Source organism: Sus scrofa, chromosome 4, assembly GCF_000003025.6.
Source record: "Sus scrofa isolate TJ Tabasco breed Duroc chromosome 4, Sscrofa11.1, whole genome shotgun sequence".
In the NCBI taxonomy this organism is placed as follows: domain Eukaryota; kingdom Metazoa; phylum Chordata; class Mammalia; order Artiodactyla; family Suidae; genus Sus; species Sus scrofa.
This window is the reverse complement of record NC_010446.5, coordinates 63,782,914-63,808,761: the sequence shown is the minus strand read 5'-3', so window position 1 is coordinate 63,808,761 and position 25,848 is coordinate 63,782,914. Positions and strand designations below refer to the sequence as shown.

Sequence of the window (25,848 nt, the reverse complement as noted above, 5' to 3'; positions counted from 1 at the left end):
GTGGGGGAAGGTAAATGGGAATCCAGAGAGAGCTATGGCAGAAGCTGTAGAAGAAAGCTCCCAAATGGGAGATGTGGTCTTTAACAGAGAAATTCAGTCAGGGGCAACCTGTGGTCCAGCAGAGAGGGAACTGGCTTCTGTCCCTTCCTATCCTCTGACCTCCTGGTTTCCTCCTATCACCTCCCATTGGATGAACTGGACTTGAAGCCAAGTGGAAGCTACAAAGCAGGAGAGCCCGCTGACTCAGGTCCACAAAGGTCAGGCTTCTGAGGTGATGTCAGCAGGTCAGCAGGGTGGGAAAGTGTGGAATGCACACACCTGCCACAGCCTCCATCTGCCCTGGTCCCCTCTTGTCTAGGGAAAGCTGTCTGATAATGGATGATCCCATCACCATTTTTGATACTATATTGAATCTCAGACTTTGACACCATCACATAAACCCTTTATGATTTTTTCTTCTAGGCAGTAGTGTAGGTTCTTTGCCATCCTGCACATCTCCAGTGATTCCTCACATGCCCATCTATATCCCACAAAAGAAAACAGGGAATAGGCCACTTACCATCTGGTTGAGCCCAATCCTGCCCTTGGTTCACCCTTATTCCATCCCCCTTATTCAAGTCTGAACTCCCATCCCCTTTCCCCTTTCTTCGCCCAAGGCAGGCATCATCAATTGATCTTGGCTCTCCTTCCTAATGAGCTAAGATAAAGCCTCAGAATCTTTCTTAACCTAGAGCTTTAGCAATCAAATCAGTCAGAGTTGGAGTACAAGATGAAAGCCATTTATCTTTGATCCCTGGTCTGTGAGTAGCCTTAAATGAGATGTTTTTGGTGTTTTCTTTAACAGGTCATTTTCCATTAACCCTGGAAAACTTTGCTACACTGTTTGCCTTTACCAACGGAAATAAAATTAGTAGTAGTAGTAGTAATACAGTAGTATCATTAATTAATAACCCTTTCTTGAGATTTCTAAATAACAAGGTCTCAACTTATAGAATGGGAGAAAATAGTTGCAAACAATGCAGTGGACAAAGGCGTGATCTCCAAAATACACAAACAACTCATACAACTCAACAACAAAAAAACAAACAACCAAATTGAAAAATGGGCGGAAGACCTTAATAGACATTCCTTCAGAGAAGACATACAAATGGCCAGTAGGCACATGAAAAGATGCTCAACAACACTAATTATTAGAGAAATGCAAATCAAAACTGAAATGAGGTAACATCTCACACCCATCAGAAGGGCCATCATTGATAAATCTAAATAATGAGGTCTCATAACTTCACATTTATCTTAAGTTTCTTTTCCTTTGTCTAGCTTAGGTCTAGCATTTCATCTTTTGTTTACCACTCCTCACTATCTCTGTGCTTTCAAGGCCAGATTCTGATTGGAGATTTGATTCTCTTACTTAGGAGATGCTGTTCCCTCACCAGGATCCATAATAATAGCCATACCTCACATATATAGAATGATTTACAATACATGAAATATCCATATGTTTATAAAAGTCTTTCTGATCAAAGGCAACCTTCTGTGATGTAATTAAAGGATTTCGGATTTTCGGTTTATGGGACTAAATTGCTCTTCAGATGCTTATTATCTTCCTATGGCTTTTAGTCACCTTCTTTAAAAAAATAACTTTTTACCCACAAATTTCCAAGGTTCTTTTTCCTCACATATTTTCCCTCAATTACATAGGTAATTTTGGCTTTACAGAGTTGGTCAAAGGAAATAAGCCTTTAGAAAAATAACTTCTGATTTAGGAAATGAACTACAAATACTTTCTTCTTCCAAGATGATATTCAACAATTGTACAGAATGTAAACTACGTTCACATGTGCAAATTACTTGTGATTTCAGAAACATGTAGACATTACTTTTTAGATGTTTTTTCTTAAGTGATCTTTTTAAGGATATTAATGTTCTAAACTCTTCCTTTTAAAAAAAATGTGGGGGGAATAGTTTGACATTATTTTAGCTGGTCCTTAGAGAAAGTTACAGATGAAATTTACTACATTTCCTGTGGTCTTTTTTATAGGGGGCCTTTTAAGAAAATTTTTTTACCTTTTTAAAGGCTGCTGCACCAATGTCCTTCCTCTTAGACATAATTTGTCCAGGTGCTCTGGCTGAGCTTGTAAAGCTTTCTACCATGATGAGTCTTTAAACTGGAAGCCTTCCTAAACTTTTTAAAATAATGAGACCTCACCAGCAAATTTATGATAAGGTGCCTGTCTTCCCAGGCTAACGCATTGAGCCTCACATCAATTCATAGCTGGCCAGTGGCGTGTAAGACAATGGCAATAAACAATCAAAAGAGTTTCCAAAGTACCACAATCTCTTTATGAGAAGGAAGAAATGACCAAGTGATTTCACATTAGCCTATCAAGTCAATGGCTATATTGTGACGCTGTTATTAATCTTGAGTTCTGATTCTGGCTCCTCTCTTTTTCTCCCTCACATTCCTTGCTTCCCTTATTCAATAAAGCCAATGCCTATGATACACTGGAAGATAGAAAAAGAAAAATAAGAGCTAAAATGACAGCATCTTTTATCCTCTCTTAATGTTCCTTCTATTTCCCAAGGAATTTCCAGGTCATGGTTAATCCAGAGTCTATAGTTCTAACATTCTTAGGGTATTTTCTCTCTTCCACAATTCAGGGCCACCAACACCCCAGGGAGGGTTTTTAAAACAGGAAGTTACTCAAGCAAATTATTATCTTTAGGAGGACAGATCTATGGCCAAAACACTGCAAAGGCCAACTGCATTTTCTTCAGGGAGGCGAGCAGATGGAGGCATACTTCGAGAGCAGAACTAAACACCCAAGGTTGCAGCTATGTCATAGCTCTGTTACTCCTTAGAGAAGCTACTGAACTAAAAAGAAGAGTCACTTAAGGCATGTTGTTAGGAAGGACTTGTCATCTTCAATTGAGTTCACGCAACTTTTTCAGTAAAGCAGTAAGTGGTTATAAACACACTCATTTTCCTTCCATGTCCCCACCTTGCCTGTGGTTCAGTGGCGAGCTTCATGGTGGCTTTTCATTCGAATTCCACTTCTTTTTCCACTTCATTTGTCACCGGGGGCTCCAACGCATGTGTGCCCATGCAGCTGGCTCCTGATCTTCGGGGGCGTCGGGGAGGCAGCAGGGAGCCCAAGTGAGGAGTCTGATGATTGTGATGAAATCCAGCCAGTCCCTCTCATACTGCTTTGATTGTAGGGCTTGAAGATCCCTAAATCTCATTTCCTATAGCCCATGACAGAAATGGGATGTAAGGGACATCCACTGAAGGTCACGTTCAAAGGCTCGGTGCTAAAGATGGGAGTGATGGAAATGGATTTCAGATTCAGTGTTAAAAGCTCTACATGTATGTGGAACTGGGTGACCATGCTGTACAGTAGGAAAAAAAAAAAAGTACTGGGGAAATAACTTTAAAAATAATTTTAAAAAAGATTAAAAAAGCTCTTCTAGAGTAGAACTAAAATTTTTTATTGCACAGAACTTTTAAAACATGAATAAAATGATTTTGTAATAGGAGTTCCCATCATGACTCAGTGGTTAACGAATCCGAGTAGTATCCATGAGGACGCAGGTTCCATCCCTGGCCCTGCTCGGTGGGTTAAGGATCCGGCGTTGCCCTGAGCTGTGGTGTAGGTCACAGACGCGGCTTGAATCTTGCGTTGCTGTGGCTGTGGTGCAGGCTGGCAGTTGTAGCTCCAATTCAACCCCCAGCCTGAGAACCTCAATGTACCATAGGTGTGGCCCTAAAAAGCCAAAAAAAAAAAAAAAAAAAGATTTTGTAATAAATGTGTATGTTGGCCATCTGATAAGGAAAAAAGCAGTTTAAATAGCCTGCTCAGACTATAAAAGACCTTGCACAGTGCATGCAGTGTGGGGTATGAATGCCTGTCATGTCCTTTGCCTTTTGGGGCCACCGCCATAGGTCTGGAACCCAGTAGGCCTTCAAGAATTGCTTTTTAGATACATAGGGGTCCTTAAAAGTGAGTTGTGTTGAACCACAAGTAAGTTTAGGCAGATGGTAATAGAAAAGAGAGGTAGAAAGTATGAAGCGAAAAACAGCCCTCCATTCAATTAAGTTTTTCCAAGATGATTGGGCATGTGATGCCTAGTAAAAGATGAACCTGAGTTCATAGATGCTTCCGAGTCCCTTCTACTTGCAATTTTTAAGGTTTTTTGTTTTTTGTTTTTTTTAAAAAAAGCTTCTTTTCAAAATAAAGTATAACACCATGAAAACACTGAATGTTTGATGTGGAAGCTTTTTTAACATCAGTAAAAAGAAAAAAAAATCTTTTATTATTTCAAAAACAGGGAAATGGTTTTGGATTTCCTTGAACATTTTAGAATTTAAAAGAATTTCCCAAGCATGAATAAAATCAGATTTTCATCAAAAGGTTTTTAAGCAAAACTCCACACTTTCCTCCATAAAACCAAACAAATATTTTTCAGAGCAATATTCTCTTACACAAAAGATTTTTTACAAATCATTAGAGTGTTCTGTGTGAGGAAAATAAAATTCAAAATTATTCAGTAAAATATTTTTCTTTCATTTTTTTATTGCTACTATGAATAAGAAAGCATTAAAGAGGATGTACGTCTATAGATGAAAGTTACCCTGCCAAATGTTAAAAAAAAAAAATTCTTTTAATGTTTTGGTCACGAACTCTGACAATGATAAATCACTTTTCAACAGCTGCAGACAGCTGTTAAAGTCTGGAGCCTAAAACGCTTAATTGGGGAAGTGTGTTAAAAGTTAAAGGGCCAGTGTCTTTTTTTTTTTTGGCTGCGTGGAGACTTCCTTCCACACACTCCAAACAGTGCATTCCAAAGTTAGGGAAAGAACACACTACACTCTAGATTCATTAAACACAAACAGTAGGTGGACAAATGCAAAGCACTCCCATTTACATACATGAGCAAGGAACAAGAGGCAATGTTTAATAAAAGAAGGCACCTGAGCTCCTTGATGAACAGTTTTTATATATTACTTGATATGACTGAGCTTAGTGGTGCTCTTTTACTTCAAATGTTTGAACTGGCAGCTCCTAATCACTTCACTGTGGATCTCACTGCAATAAACTCATTTACCCAGGGTTAATTTATTGATGATTTCCAACCCTACTCAAGTCAGTAGTACAAGAAATTTGTTTTTTAAAGTTTATGTGTTGCTTGAATGTTATTCTGACAGTCTTTGGGAAGGGAGATATTCCAGTTGGTTTAGGGACTCCTTCAACTCAAATGTTTTCTTCATTAAGCTATTTCAAACCAATACGCAGTTATCATATTAATTCAGGACACACAACTGCTGAGATAATGTAATTTTTCAGAGTATGATATCTAATATACATTAGCTGCCTATATTCACTGCAGAACCGTTATATATATATATATATATATATATATATACACATTTATAGTGTGTGTGTGCGCTCAGTACTAAGATCTGCGAGAACTACACTGATGGTTTTATTTTACTTTTTCCATGGGTACCAAGTGTGTAAAGTTAAACATCATATATCTGCTTGAAAGGGGACGGTTCCTGTTGAGTAACTGTCGGTAGGTCATTTCTCCTCTGTAAAACTCCTGACATTCAGGAAAGGGAGTAGTTCTGTTTCACACTCCGTAGCAAAGGTGATCTCTGGGAATTGTTTGCCGAGTAATTCGCTGTTACATAATACATCATTTTTATTGGTAATAAGGCAGATGTCACCAACAGTAGAGTTTGTCCAAGGCCGGCTCTGAAATTTCCTTTAAGGCATTACAGTCCCAATCAGGCAGAAAATTGTCGTCAGCTATTGCAGATTGAAAGATCACATTGCAGTGTCCAAGGACTGTTTGTGGCTTTTCCAGCTATACACGGAGTGGGTGGTGGAGAGTGGCCTTGGGTAAGCATGTTTGTTCCAGTTGTGATGTGTCTACTGTATAAAATTGGGGAAGAAATGTGCCATAAAAACATGCTCTGTGAAGTTTGTATTGTGTGAAACAGATGAGTTTATATCAATTGAAGATAGAGGGAAAAAGATCCATTTGCAAAGTCTCATAAACGTGTCTATTTGAAGTAGCATTACCTATTGTTTAATAAAAAAAAAAAAGATGAATGGCTTTAAGTGAAAGCTCTGTATTGTCATTTTAACTAGAGACAGGTTTACACTTTCCTTTCATAGGAAACCTGTGGACCAGTCTTAACACACTGAACAATGACCATTGTGTCACGATCTATACTTTAAGTTCTGTGCTGCAGAGCTTTAAAAAGTTTCAAAATCAATGACAACTCAAATTTGAGACAATACTGTACTAACCCTCGAAGCTAGATTTGTGACTTCAATCTCCGTGGAATGTGGAAAAGTCTTATCCCACTACCCAGCAGAGCTGGAATATCAATTTCCATGAGTTTCAAAAGGTGGCTTATGTCCAGCACTGTGCCCAGACATACTCTCTCCTGTAGCTTTGTGGCTTATCCTAAGGGCTGCATGTTTTTAAAAGTAACCCTGACCTTGATAGAGCCCCCCCTCCCAATGCCTCGATGGCTTTAATAAAATCAAGGTTTATTCCTCTCACATCAGAGGCCAGTATAGATGTTCTTGATCAGGTGATTCTATCTCAAGTGGTAACTCAGGGACCCAGGCTTCTTTAGTCCTGTGGTTCTATCATCCTCAACTGGTGCCTCCAAAGCAGCCCTAGGGGATGATACCCATTAAGGACTGGCATGAATGGAAGCATTTGGAGGGCTCATCCCACTCGCCCAAATGCCATTGGTCAGAACTCAGTCACACAGCCTGACCTGGGTGCAAAGAATGCTGGGAAATGTAGTCCCTGACTGGGCAGCTACCTCCTAGCAACTTCTTCCGAGAAACTCCATATACGAAAGCAAACAGGAAATTTTAGTGGGCATCCACCTCCACCAGAATATAGAGAGATGAAGATCTCATATTTGTTATTTCCTCAACACTTGGTTACTTGTTTGAGGGATTACAAAGTGGGTAAAACATACAGTAAAAATAAATGAAAATGATACATAAGAAAAATCTTATTTTGTGGGATTTGGAAGTCTTTGCAAGGCGGTTCTTGACTGCTTTTGTTTTTACAATAGTCAACTGATTCATGACATAAGACTTGGTATCAGGATTTAATTAAATGAAGAAAATGTCTATATCTGCCTCCATTCTTCCTCCACCCTCCCCACCCACCAACCAGGCTGACAGCTCATAGAGTTAGGTACACAATTCTTCTTAGGGTCCAAAATGTATTTGGTACACACTATGTGCCAGACATCTTTGAATGTTTACCTATATCCATCCATAGATGATGGAGTCTTTGTGGAACTGGGTGAGTACACAAATTTAGCCTTGTTTCCTGCTGGAGTCTGTTTTCAAGACTAGATAATAAATGAATTAAAATATTTCTTGGGACCTCCCTTCATGGCTCAGCAGTAATGAACCCCAAATAGTATCCATGAGGACAAGGGTTCAATCCCTGGCCTCGCTCAGTGCGTTAAGGATCTGGCATTGCAGTGAGCTGTGATATAGGTCACAGACATAGCTCGAATCCTGTGTTGCCATGGCTGTGATGTAGACTGGCAGCTGTAGCTCCACTACAACCCCTAGCCTGGGAATTTCCATATGCCACTAGTGCCCCCCCCAAAAAAAAAAGACACGCAAAAAAGAATTTCTTAATCCAGTTTTATAAAAAGAAAAGGGAGGGGAATGTAAAAATCTAAATTTAAAAGCTAACCCTGAAAAGAGACAAGTGCTAAAACTGGAGCTTCTAAGGTATTTCCTAAAGTGAGGAAATTTTACTTCAATTATACAAATGATTAACGCTCATCAAATTAAAAAACAATGTGTGGCAAAAATATTGCGGAAGTATTTTTAAGTGCTGAACACTAAAATAACAATAGCGCAACACTTAGGACAGATGAAAAGATATTAAATACGTAAAAAAACAATTTCCACAATGACAATAACAAAACCCAAACAATTTAAGAAACTGAATGCAAATATCTATGTCCAAAGGGAAAGAGTTGGCATCCATTCCTCAAGGATGAATCCAGGGAGACAGGTAAGCTAAGACACATAAAAGTTAAGGAAATGGAAAGCCATGCTTGTGTAGACAAAAAAAAATATGACGAAGACTAGTGTTTCCATTTAGTTACATAGACAAATACATCTTTTATTTTTTAATAAAATATTTACTTTAAAAATACTGAGGCCAAGCCAAGCTTTGTAAATGGGCAGGAAACCACTTTGTGTAGGAAATCATTTGATAAAATCTGGGTTAAAAATAACTGGCCAATGTCTTTGAAAAGATGGAGACAGGAAAGAACCAGCATTGCTCATGATTTAGAAGAAAAGAAAAAAGCCTTTGCCATTCATTACTAGGTAAGTAGGAAAAGGAATCCAAATAAAATCCATTTGCCCTCATAGACATTAAGGGTCTATGATCCCCAGGAACAAATTCCATTAGGTTGTGCAAATATCTGCCTCCAACAAAAGAGAAGCCAGCATATGGCTGAGGAGGATTCCACACTCCTCTGCTCAGCATATTCACTAGTAAACTCAGCAAAGTACCTGAGACCACTTAACTCAAGTATCTTCACACCTACAAAGCACTTCATTCTTGGAAAACTGGTAGTAGCAAATCTGAATCTTAGAAACGTCACAAGAGGTAGAAAGCAGCAACTGATCATCCTTTGGTTTTTGTTTGTTTGTATTTAAAGAGCCAAACCTGTAGCATGTATAAGTTCCCAGGCTAGAAGTCAAATCTGAGCTACAACAAGGGATCCAAGACACATCTGCGCCCTACAGCGTGCAGCAATGCCAGATCCTTAACCCACTGAGTGAGGCCAGGGATCCAACCAGCATCCTCATGGATACTAGAAGTGTCTGTAACCCGCTGAGCCACAGTGGGAACTCCCTAAACTGGCACCATTTACAGGAACTTTGCAAGCTGCTTTCTCAAGGAAGCCCCTAGACATATCTTAACTGATTTCATAGCTGCTCTGATACCACTCCTTCCCAGGCTTTATCTTGATTGTAATTTAAATCATTGTTGGGAATGATGATGTGTTTAATATTTATTCCCCTCCACCCCCCGCGCCCCACCCCAGACTGAATTCCCAGGGAGGGCAGCCCTCCAGACTGGTCTCGGGCTGCATCTCTAGTATCAGACACTGGCAAATAACAGACTGCCAATCAGTGTTTCTTAGTGAAGGAATGATCTTAGGTTTGAAGAATGTTCTCGCCTCCACTCTTTGCTTGGTTAACCCCTCACCATTCCTCGTATCGTGACTTAAGTGTGGCTTTCTCAGGAAAACCTTCCTTGACCCCTTAGATGAAGCCAAATCTACCTGTTCTGTCACCATTTGGCGTCAAAGTTGCAATTTTATTATTTATTTGCTCTTTAGGGCCACACTTGCAGCATATGGAGGTTCTCAGGCTAGGGATCTAATCAGAGCTACAGCTGCCAGCCTACACCACAACAGTGCCAGATCCAAGCTGCATCTGCAGTCTATACCACAGCTCATGGCAACGCTGGATCCTTAACCCACTGAGCAAGGCCAGGGATCAAACCCACAACCTCATGGTTCCTAGTCGGATTCATTTCCACTGTGTCACAACAGGAACTCCAAAAGTCGCAATTTTACACTTACATTTGAGAACAACTGATTAATGTCTCTTCTCTCAATAGTCTGAAAGCTTTATGAGTAGATAATTTTATTCCTAATACCTAGCATAGTAATCAGCATATAGTTGGCTCTTAATTTAATTAATCAGTTGATAATTATCTCAGAGAGTTGGATGAAGGAACAAGCAAATGAATACATGAATGAATGAAGAGAAAGCTATAAAGTTTGCCATTAAACTTATCTTGTAGTTGCTGAAGGGGAGGGAGTGGGATGAACTGGGAATCTTGGGTTAATAGATGGAAACTATTGCATTCAGAATTGGATAAGCAATGAGATCTTTCTGTATAGCACTGGGAACTATATCTAGTCACTTGTGATGGAGGATAATATGAGAAAAAGAATGTATATATGTATGTGTGTGTGTGTGAGTGTGTGACTAGGTCACTTTGCTGTATAGTGGAAAACTGACAGAACACTGTAAACCCACTATAAAAGAAAAAAATAAAATTAAAAAAAAATCCTGAACTTGGGGATAGTCCATGTATATAAGGTTTGAGAATTAAAATATAAAGCGACTACTCAAATTAGTATGGTCATGAAAAACAAGATGTATAATAACATAATAAGGCTAAAATATAAAATGTACAATGCAATGATGGGAATAGTAGACATTAGACACATCTTTGCTAGGTGTGAGTAAAGTCAGAGTTATCTGAAGAGTGACACTTTAAAACCCAAAATTGAGATTCCAAAATTATGTGGGTGGGGAATACACAAGGACAGTGCTGAATGCCCACCAAAGAGAAGAAATGTGTCCATATCTGGCTACACTACTGCAAACAGGATAAAAAAAAAATGGATTCAGGGGAATATCCATCTGAAGAATGAGTCAGGGAGTGAAAATTAATTCTTAAGAAAAATGCTAAAAGGATTTGTGCAATTGAGCTTCAAGAACAGGGAAAGAAGCCACGTTCTTCATGTAAGACCTTTTACACTGAGGCTTTAGGGAGCTATTTTCCAACGCTTCTGTTGCCAGAGCAATAAAAATCAACAAAATGCCACAAGTGGGATCTATGTTAGAAGTAAAATTGTTTGAAATTGAGCTTTCCAAACTTTGGGCTCCCTTATTAAGGGCAGTATGTTCCTCTCAAAAGTCCATAAGGACAGACATCCTCTCGGTGGGGTGAAATGATTTAGGGGAACATGAGAGGAGGTCCAGGACAAAGGCCTCCGTGACCTCTGCAATGCCCTTAACCTTCACACAAAATAATGAGAGTGGGTTGGATAATGAAAGAGTGTTTTTCAATGGAAATCTTTTGTCTTCGTTGCAAATTTGCTCGGTGCTCAACCACAGGATCTGCTTACTTTGTCAGTGAAACACCTTCAGAGGTTTACAGTTAAAGGAAACAATCATAGCAGATTTATCCAGAATATGCATAATAATGCAGAATTATTGGCTCTTATGGAATCCAATGGGCATTTTTAAAAATTTGGGCTCAGGGACTATAAATTGAGCTTATGAAGGAAATTTTATACTATTAAACCAGAAACAGACTGAAATTTGGGCTAAGTTTATGAAACAAGGTTCTCAAAACATATCAGTTGACCAAGGATCAAGTATCTGTGTATTGAGGGAGCTATAGTTTTTTTGTCCCAAAACGTTCAAATTATCATTAGTTCATGATGGAACGTGGACTTGCCCAGTGACCAGCTAATTCATTTATTTGTTCATTAAGTGTCAAGCAAGTATTAATTGAGCACCTATCATTGTGTGGGCAAAGTCAGGTGTTAAGGTCTATGGAACTCAGGAAATTTAAAATAAGAAATCCTCCTTTATGAGATTTTCACGCTAGTTTTCTTTTGATTCAATTTATCCAAAACTGGACCTAGCAAACTAGAAAGCATCTACTTTTATTCTGCTTTAATGTAATTAAACTCATTTATTGATTCAATCAACATGTATTTATTGTGAGAGAAAAGCCATATTTTATCTCAAGGAATTTTGGTTTGGTAGGAAAAAAATCATTTTACACCAATATCTAAAATATTAGGCAACTTACTTTCAGTTCCTGAGGTTGGCTCTCTCAACACCACCATTCCCAAACCACCTTGTTTTTCTAATCTATCATTAAAAACCAGAAAGCCAAATGCTTGATTTCACAGCCTTTCTTACAGTGAGGAGTGGCTTCGTGACATAGCCTTTTCCAAACGGATGCAGGCCAAAGTCTGCTGAGGGAAAGACTGCAAAAGCTTTTGCTTTCCAGATAAAAACAGACACAATTTTTCATTGTCCTTCCTTCTCTTCCTATCTGGAATGAGATATGCTACATGGAGAAGCAGCAGCCATCTTGTGTCAAGAGGTGACAAGTATAAAAATGAAAAGCCAACATAACAAGGATAGTGTAACCCTGGTGCCAATGACACCAGTGATCAACCAAATAAACCGGCAAAGCCTACCTCCCGACCTAGGGCAGGGAAAAAGTTGTAAGGACAACTTAAGTTAATGTTAGTTCATGTTTAGACATAGAATGTTCTCATAAATGTAAGTTAAATAAATGAATGTTTATATTCTTTCATTCATATTAAACATAATGAGAAATACCAAAAAATTGTGTCAACTGATACAATTCCCTAAACTAGTTTGACTATACATTTTGTTTATGCAATTCCATTAGTACATCACAAATATATATGTAAATACTTATATTAACATATTATGCAATTGCAAAACACACCAAATAAGATGTTAAGAGAATGAGATAAATATAATAAACTTTATGATTCCCCCACTCCTGACCTCAAGAGATCAAGGTTAACATAACCATTTGGCAACATATTTTTTGTAGCTTCCTTTGGGAAACACTACTCTTACAATAGGACTATTTTAAGGCCAAGAAGAAATTGATGAGTCACATAAATTATATCAATATCTCCATTCACACTATCCATCATTATATATCAATTATTTCTAAGTTTTCCAAACTTTATAGCTGTAAGAATCAGTGCCCAATGGCTAAAAATAAATTGATTACTATGAATCCAATCAGCTGATCTTACCTCCATTTGCTCTGATGTGAAATAAAAATGCACCTAGGAAACATTTACTTATTTATTAAGTCCCTCCTGTGCTGTAGACACTGTGTTAAGTGCTGAGATATAAACATGAACTGTCCCAACTCTTCAGGAGCATTGGGAAAAGAGGTGAGTGAATGGATGAAGCACCATAGTTTCTACAATAGATGCTTGTCTCCATACAATGGAGCCACGCAGGAGAGATTCCAGCAAAAGTTTCTTAAAAGTCAGTGACATACACTGTCAAGGTCGTTAAAATGGGCTCTGCATTTTCATTCGCTAGTTCTGGCCAAGTGAAACATCCTTTATACTTTATTAACTAATAATCGATGTCTTACCTTTTACTATGAATAAAATTTTAGAATGAACTGTTCTAATAATAGAGTAGTCATGGCCTACATGTGCCATTAAAAATTGTCTTGGAAGCACACAGCAGATTTTTGGGCCTAATGCTTGTACAGCACAGGTCATTCTTGAAGTCAGCAAGGATTTATTTTTAGAAGTAGAAAAATGGCCCTTATTACAAGGTGGCCTTATAAAACATCTGGCTCTAGAGCCCACAGCATGGTTCCTAAGGATATTATTGAAATATAAATCTAGGCTAATAGTTTTAAGAAATAGTTTATTCAAATGATTTAGAAATGAAATGAAATTATTTGCGTAAATTTTCAGGAAAAGGAAAATAAGTGTAATAAAACAACAAAGTTCTTTTATACTCTACTGAGGAAAAACAGTGAAGAGAAAAACTTAAATGAAAATTCTTTCTTCCTTTAATTTTAGCCACCCTGCCACCCCCAATCATTTCTAAGGTGGTTTCCATACAGAGCACATTTCAAGTGTGTAGCTCCTGGGAGGCACAAGGCTCTTTGCTTCAAGTCCTTTGACTTCCATCCCCTCCCCCAACCCTCAACCCACCCCCAGTGACTCTTCATTCAACACCTCTGAGAGCAAATGAGTTTCTTTTGTCTAAAATTGTCTAGACAGATACAAAGGGGCAGCGCGCACCAGACCCCCATTTGTTTTTAGCATGATAATTGAGGCTGTATTAACTCACTCCATACCAGTTCCTACTAAAGAGTTTAAAACCTGCTAATGTAAATCCACTTACTTTGATAAAACCATACTGCTTAAATGTCCATTATCTGGTGGTGCCTGAGTATTATGAATGTCGTATTAGCAGGAATAATTTCGCATCTGGCCCCAAAGATCTTGGTGCTCAAATCTGTTCTTTCATAAAGCCCTAAAGGGTAGGCACCCTTCTGCCACTGGGGGCTTACGTGAAAGCAGAAAGCCTATTTATTACATTCCCACGTTTCAGCTGAAATGTCGCCTTTGTTTCCACCTTCCCGGCAGGTTTTCAACTTCAGCAAGATTTTCACAGTAATTTTTATTCACAAAGAGAGTGATAAGAATTCCTCTCGGCTCAATAATCAGTGGACAAATAGATGCCCTTGGAAACCGATGATCTGCATCTACTCCTGAAGATGTCAGACGGATAATGAAGGATTAGTTTCCAGGGTTCTAAGGGACTGTTTTCTGCATGTGTGCGTGTATGAGATGCTGTGTGTAATGGTGTGTTGCTGTGTGTTATGTATGTATTAGTGTATATTGGTGTATGTTAGTGTGTGTGTGTGTTAGGGTGGTTGGCATTTCAGTGTGTATATTGGTGTGTATGCTAGTATGTGCACGTGTTAAGGTGGGTCGGCGTGACAGTGTATGTCTTGGTGTGCATGTTAATGTGTTCTGATATGTATATTAGTGTATGTGCATATAATGTGTATTGTGTGTGTATGTCAAGGTATGTGTGTGTGTTGCAAAAATAGGAGGAAGGATAAATCCACAAGTAGGAAAAGGAAAACTGATGAATGTATTTGTTGTTGTTGTTTTGCTTTTTATGGCCCCACCTGTAGCATATGGAAGTTCCTGGGCTAGCGGTCATCAAATTGAACCTGCAGCTGAGGTCTATGCCACAGCAATGCCAGATCCAAGCCACTCTGCAACCTAAGCCACAGACTGCAATGCTAGATTCTCAGCCCATGAGCAAGGCCCTGGATCAAACCTGCATCCTCAAAGACACTATGTCAGGTTCTTAACCACTGAGCCATAACGGGAACTCTGATGAAGGTATTAATTAAGGAAGGCTGAGCTCTGTTTGTTGTTTTCCATGACCCATTCAACAAAGTCCTGGGGCAAAGAAAACACTGGGAAGAGAAGAAACTGAGAGGGAGCAAGAGTGAGGAGAGAGAGTGCGAGGTAGACAGGAAGGGAGAGAGAAAGAAATCAGACAAGCTGGAAAGGCAGCACCACCACCTGGCCTGTGGATGCCCTTGGCTTCCGCATGGACTTATGATCAGAGATCTAGTCTCAGAGCACGAGGAAAAATGATCAGAAGATCAAGTTCAACCACGTGGGCTGAATCCATCTCACCTCCGTTATGTTTTGTTCTCTTTGTACAGAATGTTAATAACCAAGCTGATGAAGACAGCATGGAGGATGAGAGACCTGAACGCTTCTAAGCTGCTGGTGACTTCCGGGGGTTGGACAACAGTGTCCTCTTGTCACCGCAGCATTGGGCCAAGATAGAACAGGAAAGCTGCCCAGGGAATTAATCATTTGTGTCGGGAGGAGGAATGGGGTGGGGGTGGAGGGCAAGAGAGAAAAAGGGAAGCATAATTTCCCCATAGGACAAAGCTTTGGAAGCTGCCAAATAGCCCTACCCATTCTTTTTTTTTTTTTTTGGTCTTTTTGTCCTTTTAGGGCCTCACCTGAGGCATATGGAGGTTCCCAGGCTAAGGGTCCAATCAGAGCTGCAGCTGTTGGCCTACACCACAGCTCACAGCAATGCTGGATCCTTAACCCACTGAGCAAGGCCAGGGACCGAACCCGCAACCTCATGGTTCCTAGTCAGATTTGTTTCTGCTGCACCACGACAGGAACTCCCCCTACCCGTTTTCATGTGAAGATTTTACTAAAGGCATTTTATTATGATTACTGGTAAAGATTTAGTCATTATTTATCCACACACACATACAGTATCCAAGAGCCTTGCCTTGCAAAACAAAAATTTTAATTGATTACTGGTACAGATTCAGTCATATTATTTACACACACACACACACACACACACACACACACACACAGTATCCAAGAGCCTTGGCTTGCAAAACAAAAATTTTAATTGCATTTTAAAATACGGGAGGTTAAAAAAAATTTTTAAAAAGGAACATGTTTGCAGAGATAAACAGTCATTGCAAACATGCAAATGTGATTTGGACTAAAGTCATGAGTAACGTAATTAAGAACAATGACAACAAAACCACTGGAGGATTTGTGAGAACTCAAAACAAAACGCAAAAGGCGTCAGAGTGGTGACGGGCTTTCCGAGGCCCCCACTCCTCCGGCTCAGGCCCCACGTCAATCACTGCCCTCCCAGCGGTCACTAACCTGGCTATTTGTCCGTTCCCACACTGCCGCATCACAAAACATCATGCCCACTTGACTGGAAAAGATAATATCTCACACATATGGGGCCCGCCTTTGATCTCTGTGGTCGAGCTAGGGGTCAGAGGCCTGCCCTCTCCAGGCCCCTACTTCAAATGATTCCTTTCATTTATGGAGCAACCAAACGTTAGAAGGGCGAAGGCAGGAAAAATAAAAGCCGTGATTTAATAGCAATTTATGTGTTTGGCCTATTTCAGCTTGGGTTTTATTCTCTTTGGGTCACATCTAATTCGTCACTCCTCCCTGTCCCCTGGCCTCCCACCCCCACCATTTGTTTGTTTTTCAGCCTTCAGACAAATTGGCTAAGAGATGCTCTTCCAGCCTCTCAACGCCCCGTGCCTCATTTTTTGTCTTTCTAAATGTAGCATTCAGAGTCTTCATTCACTGTCTTTTGTCCATAGAAGAAAATGTTGTACGTTAAGCTGTAAATCACAGTTACGGGGTGGACGCTGGTAAATTTAATGCTTGAAATTGTGGCTATAAACCGCTTCTGAAACACACCTGATCCACCAGGGGAATGTTCTCTTTGTCCACAGAGGCGAGGAAAGGAGGTAGATGATGAAGCAAGTTGGACCGCAATTTGAATTTGCACTTAGACGTGGAAAGTATTTTACAATTTTTTTTTTTTTTTTTTGTCTTTGCTTTCTAGGGCTGCACCCACTGCATGTGGAAGTTCCCAGGCTAGGGGCAGAATCAGAGCTACAGCTGCTGGCCACAGCCGCAACCCAGCAACTTGGAATCCGAGTTGCATCGGCAACCTACACCACAGCTCGGGGCAACATCAGATCCTTAATCCACTGAGTGAGGCAAGGGATCAAAACCGAGTCCTCATGGATACTAGTCAGGTTCGTAACCTGCAGAGCCACAATGGGAACTCCCTACAATATCTTCTCTTTCAGGAATAAAATAAACATTGTAATATCTGAGGGTGCTTCAGATTTTAAAAGTATGAATTTTTATGTAAGATACAACCAATTATTTTGCAAGGTCATTAATGTTAATCAAAATGCTATACTTCACTTTGTAACTACACAGACAAATAAAGGTTCACATTTATTACAGGCAGCCCATATGGACCAAGCACTGAGTAGGGTCCTTCATCAGCTTTATTTCCAATCATCCTCACAGTAAGTCTACAAGATAGGTACTATTATTCTCCCTTTAAAAATGGCAGGCAGTTATCAGTGTGTGGCAAAGAAAAATCCAAACCACTTTGATTTCTCTGGAACTGACCATTCCCCTGGTGAGACTGACTGGAATGGAAGTGTTTTACTAAAAAAAAAAAAAAAAAAAAAAAAATTGAAAACACTATGTTCTTAAGAAGGGAGAACTGGAGAGCTCAACTCAGTATTGCCACGCTTGCATCATGGCAGCTCACTGTGTTCCCTGCTGCGAATACAGGCAGGCTGGCTGAGGCTCTGGAGTCAGAGGATAGTGGGATCTCAAAGCCGAAGTTAGCCATGGGCCATGGGCAAGATATGGAACCTCCCGGACCCCGGTTTCTCTATAATGTGGGTATAAAGAGTACCTACTCCATGGGATTGTCATGAGGATTAAATGAGATGACATATGTGAAACCTTAGTTTAGTGCTTTGTGTAGTCCCATGCACACATGGCATGAGTGTGTCCCATAAGGCTATATTCTAATATATATACATATACATGGGAGGCAGGGGGAGCGAAAGAGAAACTTGGAGACTGACCACTGTCCTGCCGTGGATGGCACTGTTGAGTGCAAAATGGGACTTGGGTGCAAGCAGACACAGCACCCATGTGATATAAATGTCAAGACTTTTACAGCTCAAAAGGGTATAGCAGGAAAAATTCCTCAAATAATTCAAACTAGAACAACCATATGGTCCAACAATTAAACTCCTGGGTATTTATCCAAAGAAACAAAAACACTAGTTAGAAAAGGTATATACACACACACACAAACACGCAATTTACAATAGCAAAGATATGGAAGAAACCCAAGTGTTCATCAACAGATGAATGTATAATAAAAAAAAAAATGCTCAGCATCACTAATTATCAGAGAAATGCAAATCCAAACTACAATAAGGTACCACCTCACACTGGTCAGAAGGGCCATCATTAAACAGTTTACAAATAACACTTCTGAAGAGGGTGTGGAGAAAAGGGAACCCTCTTACACTGTTGATGGGAACATAAGTTGATACAATCCCTATGGAAAGCAGTATGGCCGTTCCTCAGAAAACAAAGTATAGAGCTACCATATGACCCAGCAATCCCACTCCTGGGCATATATCCAGGCAAAACTATAATTCGAAAAGATAATGCACCCCACTATTCATTAGTAGCACTATTCACGATAGCCAAGACATGGAAACAACCTAAATGTCCATTGACAGCTGAATGGATACAGAAGATGTGGTACATATACACAATGAAGAATTATTTAGCCATGAAAAGAACAAAATAGTGCCATCTGCAGCAACATGGATGCAACTTGAGTGAAGTACTAAGTGAGGTAAGTTTGAAAGAGAAAAGACAAATACCATATATAACTTACATGTGGAATCTAAAATGAACCTATCTATAAAACAGAAACAGACTCGGAGACATAGAGAACAGACTTGTGGCTGCCAAGGGGGAGGGAGTCAGAAGAGGGACTGAGTGGGAGTTGGGGTTATCGGACGTAAGCTATTATACACTGAGGGGATGAACAACAAGGTCCTACTGTGTAGCACAGAGAACTATGTTCAATGTCCCATAATAAACCATAATGGAAAAGAATATTTAAAAAAAGAGTACGTGCGCATATATATGTATAACTGAATCGCTTTGCTGTACAGCAGAAATTAACACAGCATTGTAAACCAACTTCAGTTAAAAACACAGATGAATGGATAAAGAAGATGTGGAACATACATATAATGGAATATTATTCAGCCGTAGAAAAGAATAACATCTTGCCATTTATGATGATGTGGATGGATTTGGAATTATGCTAAGTGAAATGAGTCAGACAAAGACAAATACTGTATGATTTCACTCATATGTGGACTCTAAAAAAATGAAAACCAAAACAATGAACAAACCTAACAACGCAGAAGCAGAATTATAGATGCAGAGAACAAAACAGGTGATTACCAGATGAGAGGGGGTGGTGGGGAAGAAAGAATAAGTGAGGGAGATGAGGAGGTACAAACTTCCAGGTGCAAAATAAATCAGTCACAGGCATGAAATGTACAGTGTGGGGAATATAGTCAATAGGTAACATCTTTGTGGTGACAGATCATAGCTAGACTTAGGTGGTGATCATCTTGATATGTATAGAAAAAATATTGTTGTGTAACAGGAACTAATACTGTAGGTCAATTATACTACAAAAGGAAACAAATTCAGAAAAAGAGATCAGATGTGTGGGGGGTGAGGGGAAGGGGAAATTAGGTTCAGATGATGAATTCTAATAGTGGGCAACTGTAGAAAATAATGTTTTTCCTGAGAGTCCAGTGATAGTGAACTATAATGGAACACCTATAGAATTAAACATGGCATCCAATGCATTACTAAATTAATATATTTGTGTGGTATATCACTGTGAGGTTTCACTGAATTCTAAATGGGTTCAGAATGATGACACACCTGGACTGGAGGTTTGGGAGTGGCATATGCACACTGAGGTATATGGAATGACTGGCCAAAGGAGATCTGCCATATAGCACAGGGAACTCTGACCAACATTCTGTGATAACCTATATAGGAAAAGAATCTGAAAAAGAATGGATGTGTGTCCATGTGTAACTGAATCACTGTTGTACAGCAGAAATTATAACACTGTAAGTCAACTATTCTTCAATAAGACTTTAAAAATGAAAAAAGTATGGGGGAATATTGGATGGTTGAACATTACAGAGCGGTTAGCTTATGGAAAAGAACAATGCAAGACCTTTACACATATTATTGTCTGACATGGAATTCAGTTAATTTGGTATGAGCAGCTTTCTACACATAGTAGGAGGGCAAAGGTACCATCTTGGAGATGCTGCCTGGGGCTTGGAAGTCTGCTGAAGACAAGGTCTTGCAACTGCAGCAGCCTGCTCAATTTTCTGTCAATAAAAGGGCAGGTGGCGTGGCAGTTAAGAGCCTGGACTTTGGAGCCAGGCAGCCTTGGTTCAAATACCAGCTCTACCAACCATGATCTCTGGGGCCATGAGCAGAAGCAGCATCTCCACTTCCCCATAAGTCCAGCACATAATGATGTGAGGGGATACATGAGATCACATATGTCAAGCACTTGGAATGCTGCTCGGCACTGTGTCAAGGTTCAAAGGATGATCTCTTTATAGAGACCAGGTATCAGGCTGGGTGGATTCAACTCAGAGCCAGAGGCTGCCTAGAATGTTTGTCAAAGATTTCTTTCATGGTGCTCAGAATCTAATGGAATATTATTAACAAGAAAACTGATGACATGAGTTTTTAAGAGGCTTCTCGTGTCTGATTCATTCACTGCTGGATTGAGAGAGAACACCACGCCTTACACCAACCAGGGTACCATTCGCTTCCCCTGCTCCTGAGTAAAAACATTCAAGATCCAGGAATAACCCAAATGCTGAGAAGATTCCAGTGAGAGAACAGCAAGATTACACATGCTCAAGACATAGGAACTTGCTGCGAACGGATGTTTATTTTTACTGGATATTTCCATGAAATATGAAATTCCGGAAGAATTTTGGAAGGATGGATTGGAACTTGAAGCTAATCTAAGAACCTTCAATCCCAAGATGACCACAGAGCATGGGAAAAAAAGAACACCATTGCTTAGCCTTGTAGAGCTTTGACATGCTCATCCGGCAGTAACTACACTCATGGGACAGATTTGTGCTGGGAAAACCTACATGATAATAAGATTTTAAAGGGTAACGTCTCCCTTCACCCTGAAACAGGTGAATCCCGTATTTTAGAAGGCTCATAGCAGATACCTTAGAGGCAATTACATAATTAGCCTCAGGTTTTCCTGGAGTTAGAGGGAAAAAAAACCTGCAACGGACATGTAGATATTAGGCAAAGAAGTTCATTATTCATTGGAATCCAAGAAGCAGGGTCTGGGGCAGCGGACACAGGGAAAGCTGGTCCCACCCCAGGTCCCCGCCACACCAGCGGAATCCTTTTCCCAGGTGTGCATTCCGCAGCTGGAAAGCCTACAGAAAAGGGATTAGCCCCACAGCACCTGTGATCGTCTAAGCTCGGGCTTAGACTTGGGACACATGAAGACAAGCTTTGCCAGGAAGGAATTCTTACTTTCCACTTGTTTGAACTGAATGCAATGCTCTTTTCCCACACTTGTCACTTACCATGGAGCCATCTTTCTCTTTTGTTTAAAAAAAAATTTCTTGGGGTCTCAAGCTGAACCCAGTCCTGGTTCACTCAAACCCACTAATCTCCTCACTTACAATAGTCTGAGGTCCTGAAGGCCTGGATCTTTTTACCCACCTGCTAGTCGTTAAAACAATTACATGGTCAGGAGCTCCCAAACAAAGCGCTTCATAATGGACCCGGGTCCTGTTTCTTCCTGGTCCCTTATGAAGGCGAATGAATTATGTCCTTGTCCCATCCAGGACCTGTGTCTCTGGAACAATGGCACACACACAAGAGTGCGGGGATGGGGGGCCGAAGGAGAGGGGTGCTTTTACAGTTCCTGTCCGGACATCCATCTCCCCAAACCCTCACGTCCATTGGCTGACATAATTTACTTTTTAAATCCTGCACTTATGTTCTGCTCCCTTGCGTGTAAACGGATTTTAGTTCATTAAGTCGACATTTAGCACGTGTTCATGAGTACTGACTGTTCTCGGTGTCGGGGTACGGCTGTAAATGGCAAAAGCCCTGACCTTCTGGAGCTGACTTTCTCTGGACTGTGTAGTCTGGCTGCAGCAGGGCTTTGCAAGTTAGATGGAAAGTTTTCCAAGGGTACACAGGATGCTTTCTCATCTTTTTAGTAACAGTATCAGTTTTCACACTGACCATCATTTGTGCTCACTTCATAATGTGCAGAGAATTCTGGTCCTCGCATTCCCATTTTGTCCATCCCAGTAAAAGGCACCATCTCTGCTGGGCTTGTCATTTTGTGACAAGAGGTACTCTGCCTTCTATTTCTTAGAAATCCTCAGATGTCCCATCACACTGCAGGTAGGGTGGCTCCTTCAAATTCACGCTTTTTAAAAAACGATTTCTTATAATGAAAGTCATGCTGAAATAAAACATTACAGTGTGCACGACAGGGTACCAGCACTAAATTCAGAAAACAGGGAAAGGTAACATTCCGGCTGGGGAAGGCGCAGGGTGGGGTTAGACCCTTGGCATAAGAGATTTGAGGAGCTACCTTTTCACTGGCATTTCAACTAGGAAGCTGATCTTTTTACTCCCCCTCCCCAGCCCAGGCAGGCCCCCTGTGGCTGGAGTGGAACCTTCTAGAAGAAAGGGCTGTGGACCCAAGAAAATAACGAGAGCTCTGGGCATTTTTGGAGCTCGGGGTAGGGCAACCCTTTTTAAATACAGCTGAATTCATTCCATTTAACAGACGTGGGCCATCCACCGTCTCTATGATAGGCTTTATGCCAGGTGTCTTGTGAGGGCTAAGTTGGGGAGCGAAGATTCTAAGTAGGGATAGAGCTGGGTTTTTTGTTTGTGTTTTTTGCTGTGTATGATTATCTTTTTCATTGAAGTATAGTTAACTTACAATATTAGTTTCAGGTATACAACACAGTGATTTGATGTTTTATAGCTTATTTTCCATATTGAGTTAATTACAAGTATTGGCTGTATTCCCTTGCTGTACATTACATCCTTGTATCTGATTTTCTTCCAGTAGCTTGTACCTTTTAATCCCCTCGCCCACCTTGCCCTGACCTCCCCTCTCCCCATTGGGTCCTGTTCTGTTTCATTATATTGTTTTCCTAGGTTCCATGTATAAGTGAAAACATACAATTGACTTTTCATTTCAAGGAGGAACTTAGTATGGTTTGCAGATACAAAATTGAGAATTATCAGTGTAGTTGTTACAGGGGTCCTGATATAAAGACGCAAGAATCCCAGCGTGTCCCCGAGTGACCAAATGTTAGTAACACAAATAAGAGGAAATGAAAAGTGAGGGGAGGGTGTTAAGAAAATTTTGGTGTTGAGCAGAAGAGAGACAATGGCTGGCACAGAGAGTCAACCAATTCCTATTGCAGAGGAATAGAAATCAATATAAAAACACCATCACACCAAGGTCCTACACCACAGCTCAGGGCAATGCCAGATGGCAAAGGTTTTTAAGCAGAGATATGAGATACTTCCATTAGTTTTTTAGAAGGTCAGGCAATACCCACATTGGATGAGGCAGATGCAGTGGAAATGAAGAAAAATACCTCCTATCGACTAGTAATTACATGTGATTATATAAGTAGCAGAGACCCAGATCAACAATTATTTAATACAGAGATTCGGTTTTCTCTTACGGAATGAGCATTCCAAGGCTACAATAGTGGCTTTTTCTTACCTCTACCTTCCCCGAGGTGTATCTCCAGCCTAAAAATAATCCCATGATTGTACCGTGGCTGACGCAGTCCTAGCCACCACACAGTCACTCCAGGGGAAGAGAAGCAGAGCGCAAAGTCTTTCCCCTTTTTAAAGATCCTTACGGGAAGCCCCACCCAATTCTTCCACCTGCATCCCATTTACAGGGATTCTGGCTACCCCTTCCGCTGAGAAGCTAAACATGGAGCTTTTCAGCTGAGCACATCACTGCCTCCAACAAAATCAGAATTTGCTGAAAGGAAGAAGGGAAAAATCAATACTGATGGGTTTGAGACATATTTAGAATGAGAATCCCTAGACCTGGCTGAATTGGGACAGAGAATTGAGAGAAAGGGAGCAATCAAGATAGAGGCCACAGGGGACTGGGGAAGACACGGAGAAATTGATTAGGGAATCAGAAATCCACCTGGGAACTATCACATTTAAAATACCTGTGAGAGAAGTTCCCGTCGTGGTACAGCAGAAACGAATCCGACTAGGAACCATGAGGTTGCAGATTTGATCCTTGGCCTTGCTCAGTGGGTTAAGGATCTGGCATTGCCGTGAGCTGTGGTGTAGGTTGCAGACACTGCTCGGATCCTGTGCTGCTGTGGCTCTGGCATAGGCCGACAGTTGTAGCTCCGATTTGACCCCTAGCCTGGGAACCTCCACATGCCAGGGGTACAGCCCTAATAATTAATTAATTTAATTAAATACCTGTGAGATATCTACCTGACCTTGCTAAGCAAGCTTGGCTTTGAAAAAAAAAAAAAAAAAACTGATGGAGTTCCCTGTCTCAGCTCAGCGGTAATAAACACGACTAACATCCATAAGAACTTGAGTTCCATCCCTGGCCTCGTTCAGGGGGTTAAAGATCTGGCAGTGCCGTGAGCAGGATGTAGGTTGAAGACTCGGCTCAGATCTGGTGTTGCTGTGGCTCTGGTACAGATCAGCAGGTACAGGTCCGATTTGACCCCTAGCCTGGGAACTTGCATATGCCACAGGTGTAGCCCTAAAAAGACAGAGGAAAAGAAAAAGAAAAAAATCCTGAATCCAGAGAAAAGGTATGGTCTAAAGGTGCAAACTTGAGAGTGATCATCTAGTTGGAAATTGAAGCTTTGGCTGGAATGAAGCTGCCCCGAGAGAAGGCAGATAAGAATAATAGAAACTGGTTGAGGTCTGTCCTGAAAAGTTCCAAATGGTAAGGTTCGGTCTGATGAGAGGGAGCTGGCAAAGGAAACAGAGAAGAAGCCAGTGATTTGGGCAGGAAACCAGAGGGTAGGTCAGGGCAGCGCCAAGTGGAGAGAATTTCATGAAGATTGGAGTCACCTTGTTTAAAGCTTTTGAGAGGTTGAGTAGTATCTGGGAGATTTTGCAAATGAAGTCACCAGTGACCTTGAAATGAGCAGTTTCAGCAGCCTGTTAGTGTAGAAGCTGACTGAAGTGAGTTGAAGAGAGAAGGGAAGAAAGAGGGGGTGCAGAGAGCATGTGAAAGACCCCCCTGAAAAGCTATATGACTTGGAGAGGAGCAGAGTGATGGTGATTGTTGGGGAACGGACTGAGAATCAAAGGGATTGTGTTTGTAAACTGGGAGACACTAGAGAATCTTTGCATACTGAGGGGGATTATCCAACAGAGAAAGAAAGAATGAAGATATAGGAAAGATGAGGGAAACCAGGGGAGCTGCATCTCCAGGAAGCCAGAAAGAATGGAATCTGGGGCAGAATGGAGGGCCTGGCTTGTGAGCAGAGCCTCCCTCATCCTCTGCGAGGCCATAATGCACTGCGTGAATGTGGGTCCATTGTGTAGATCAGACATTTCGGGGTGATCTCTTTGCTTTGTGATAAAGGGCTCTTCCAAATCGTATGAATTTCCTTTGAGACAAGGATTGGACCCATCATGGGCTGACAGGGTAAGCAACCCCTCCTATAAAATTTGAGGATTGTTCCATTCTGCAAGCACAAGACAAACTTCATAGGTATGTTTTTTCCCCTTTCTTCACAGCACCCATTGAATATCACATTATTCCTCTCCTTCCTCTCTCTCCTCTCTCTCTCAAGATTTTTGTTCCAGAACATATTTACATGGATACTTAGCTGGAATCATGG

At 40.7% G+C, this 25,848-nt stretch overlaps 1 long non-coding RNA gene across 2 annotated transcripts in view; it reads right to left on the bottom strand.

Annotated features, from left to right (window-relative positions):
• The window catches only part of LOC110260275, a 123,150-nt gene extending 99,312 nt beyond the window's left edge, over positions 1–23,838 (bottom strand). For both annotated transcript variants that reach the window (XR_002343264.1, XR_002343263.1), the window contains exon 1: positions 23,724–23,838. This is a non-coding gene — a long non-coding RNA (uncharacterized LOC110260275). The remainder of the gene's footprint in view (positions 1–23,723) is intronic.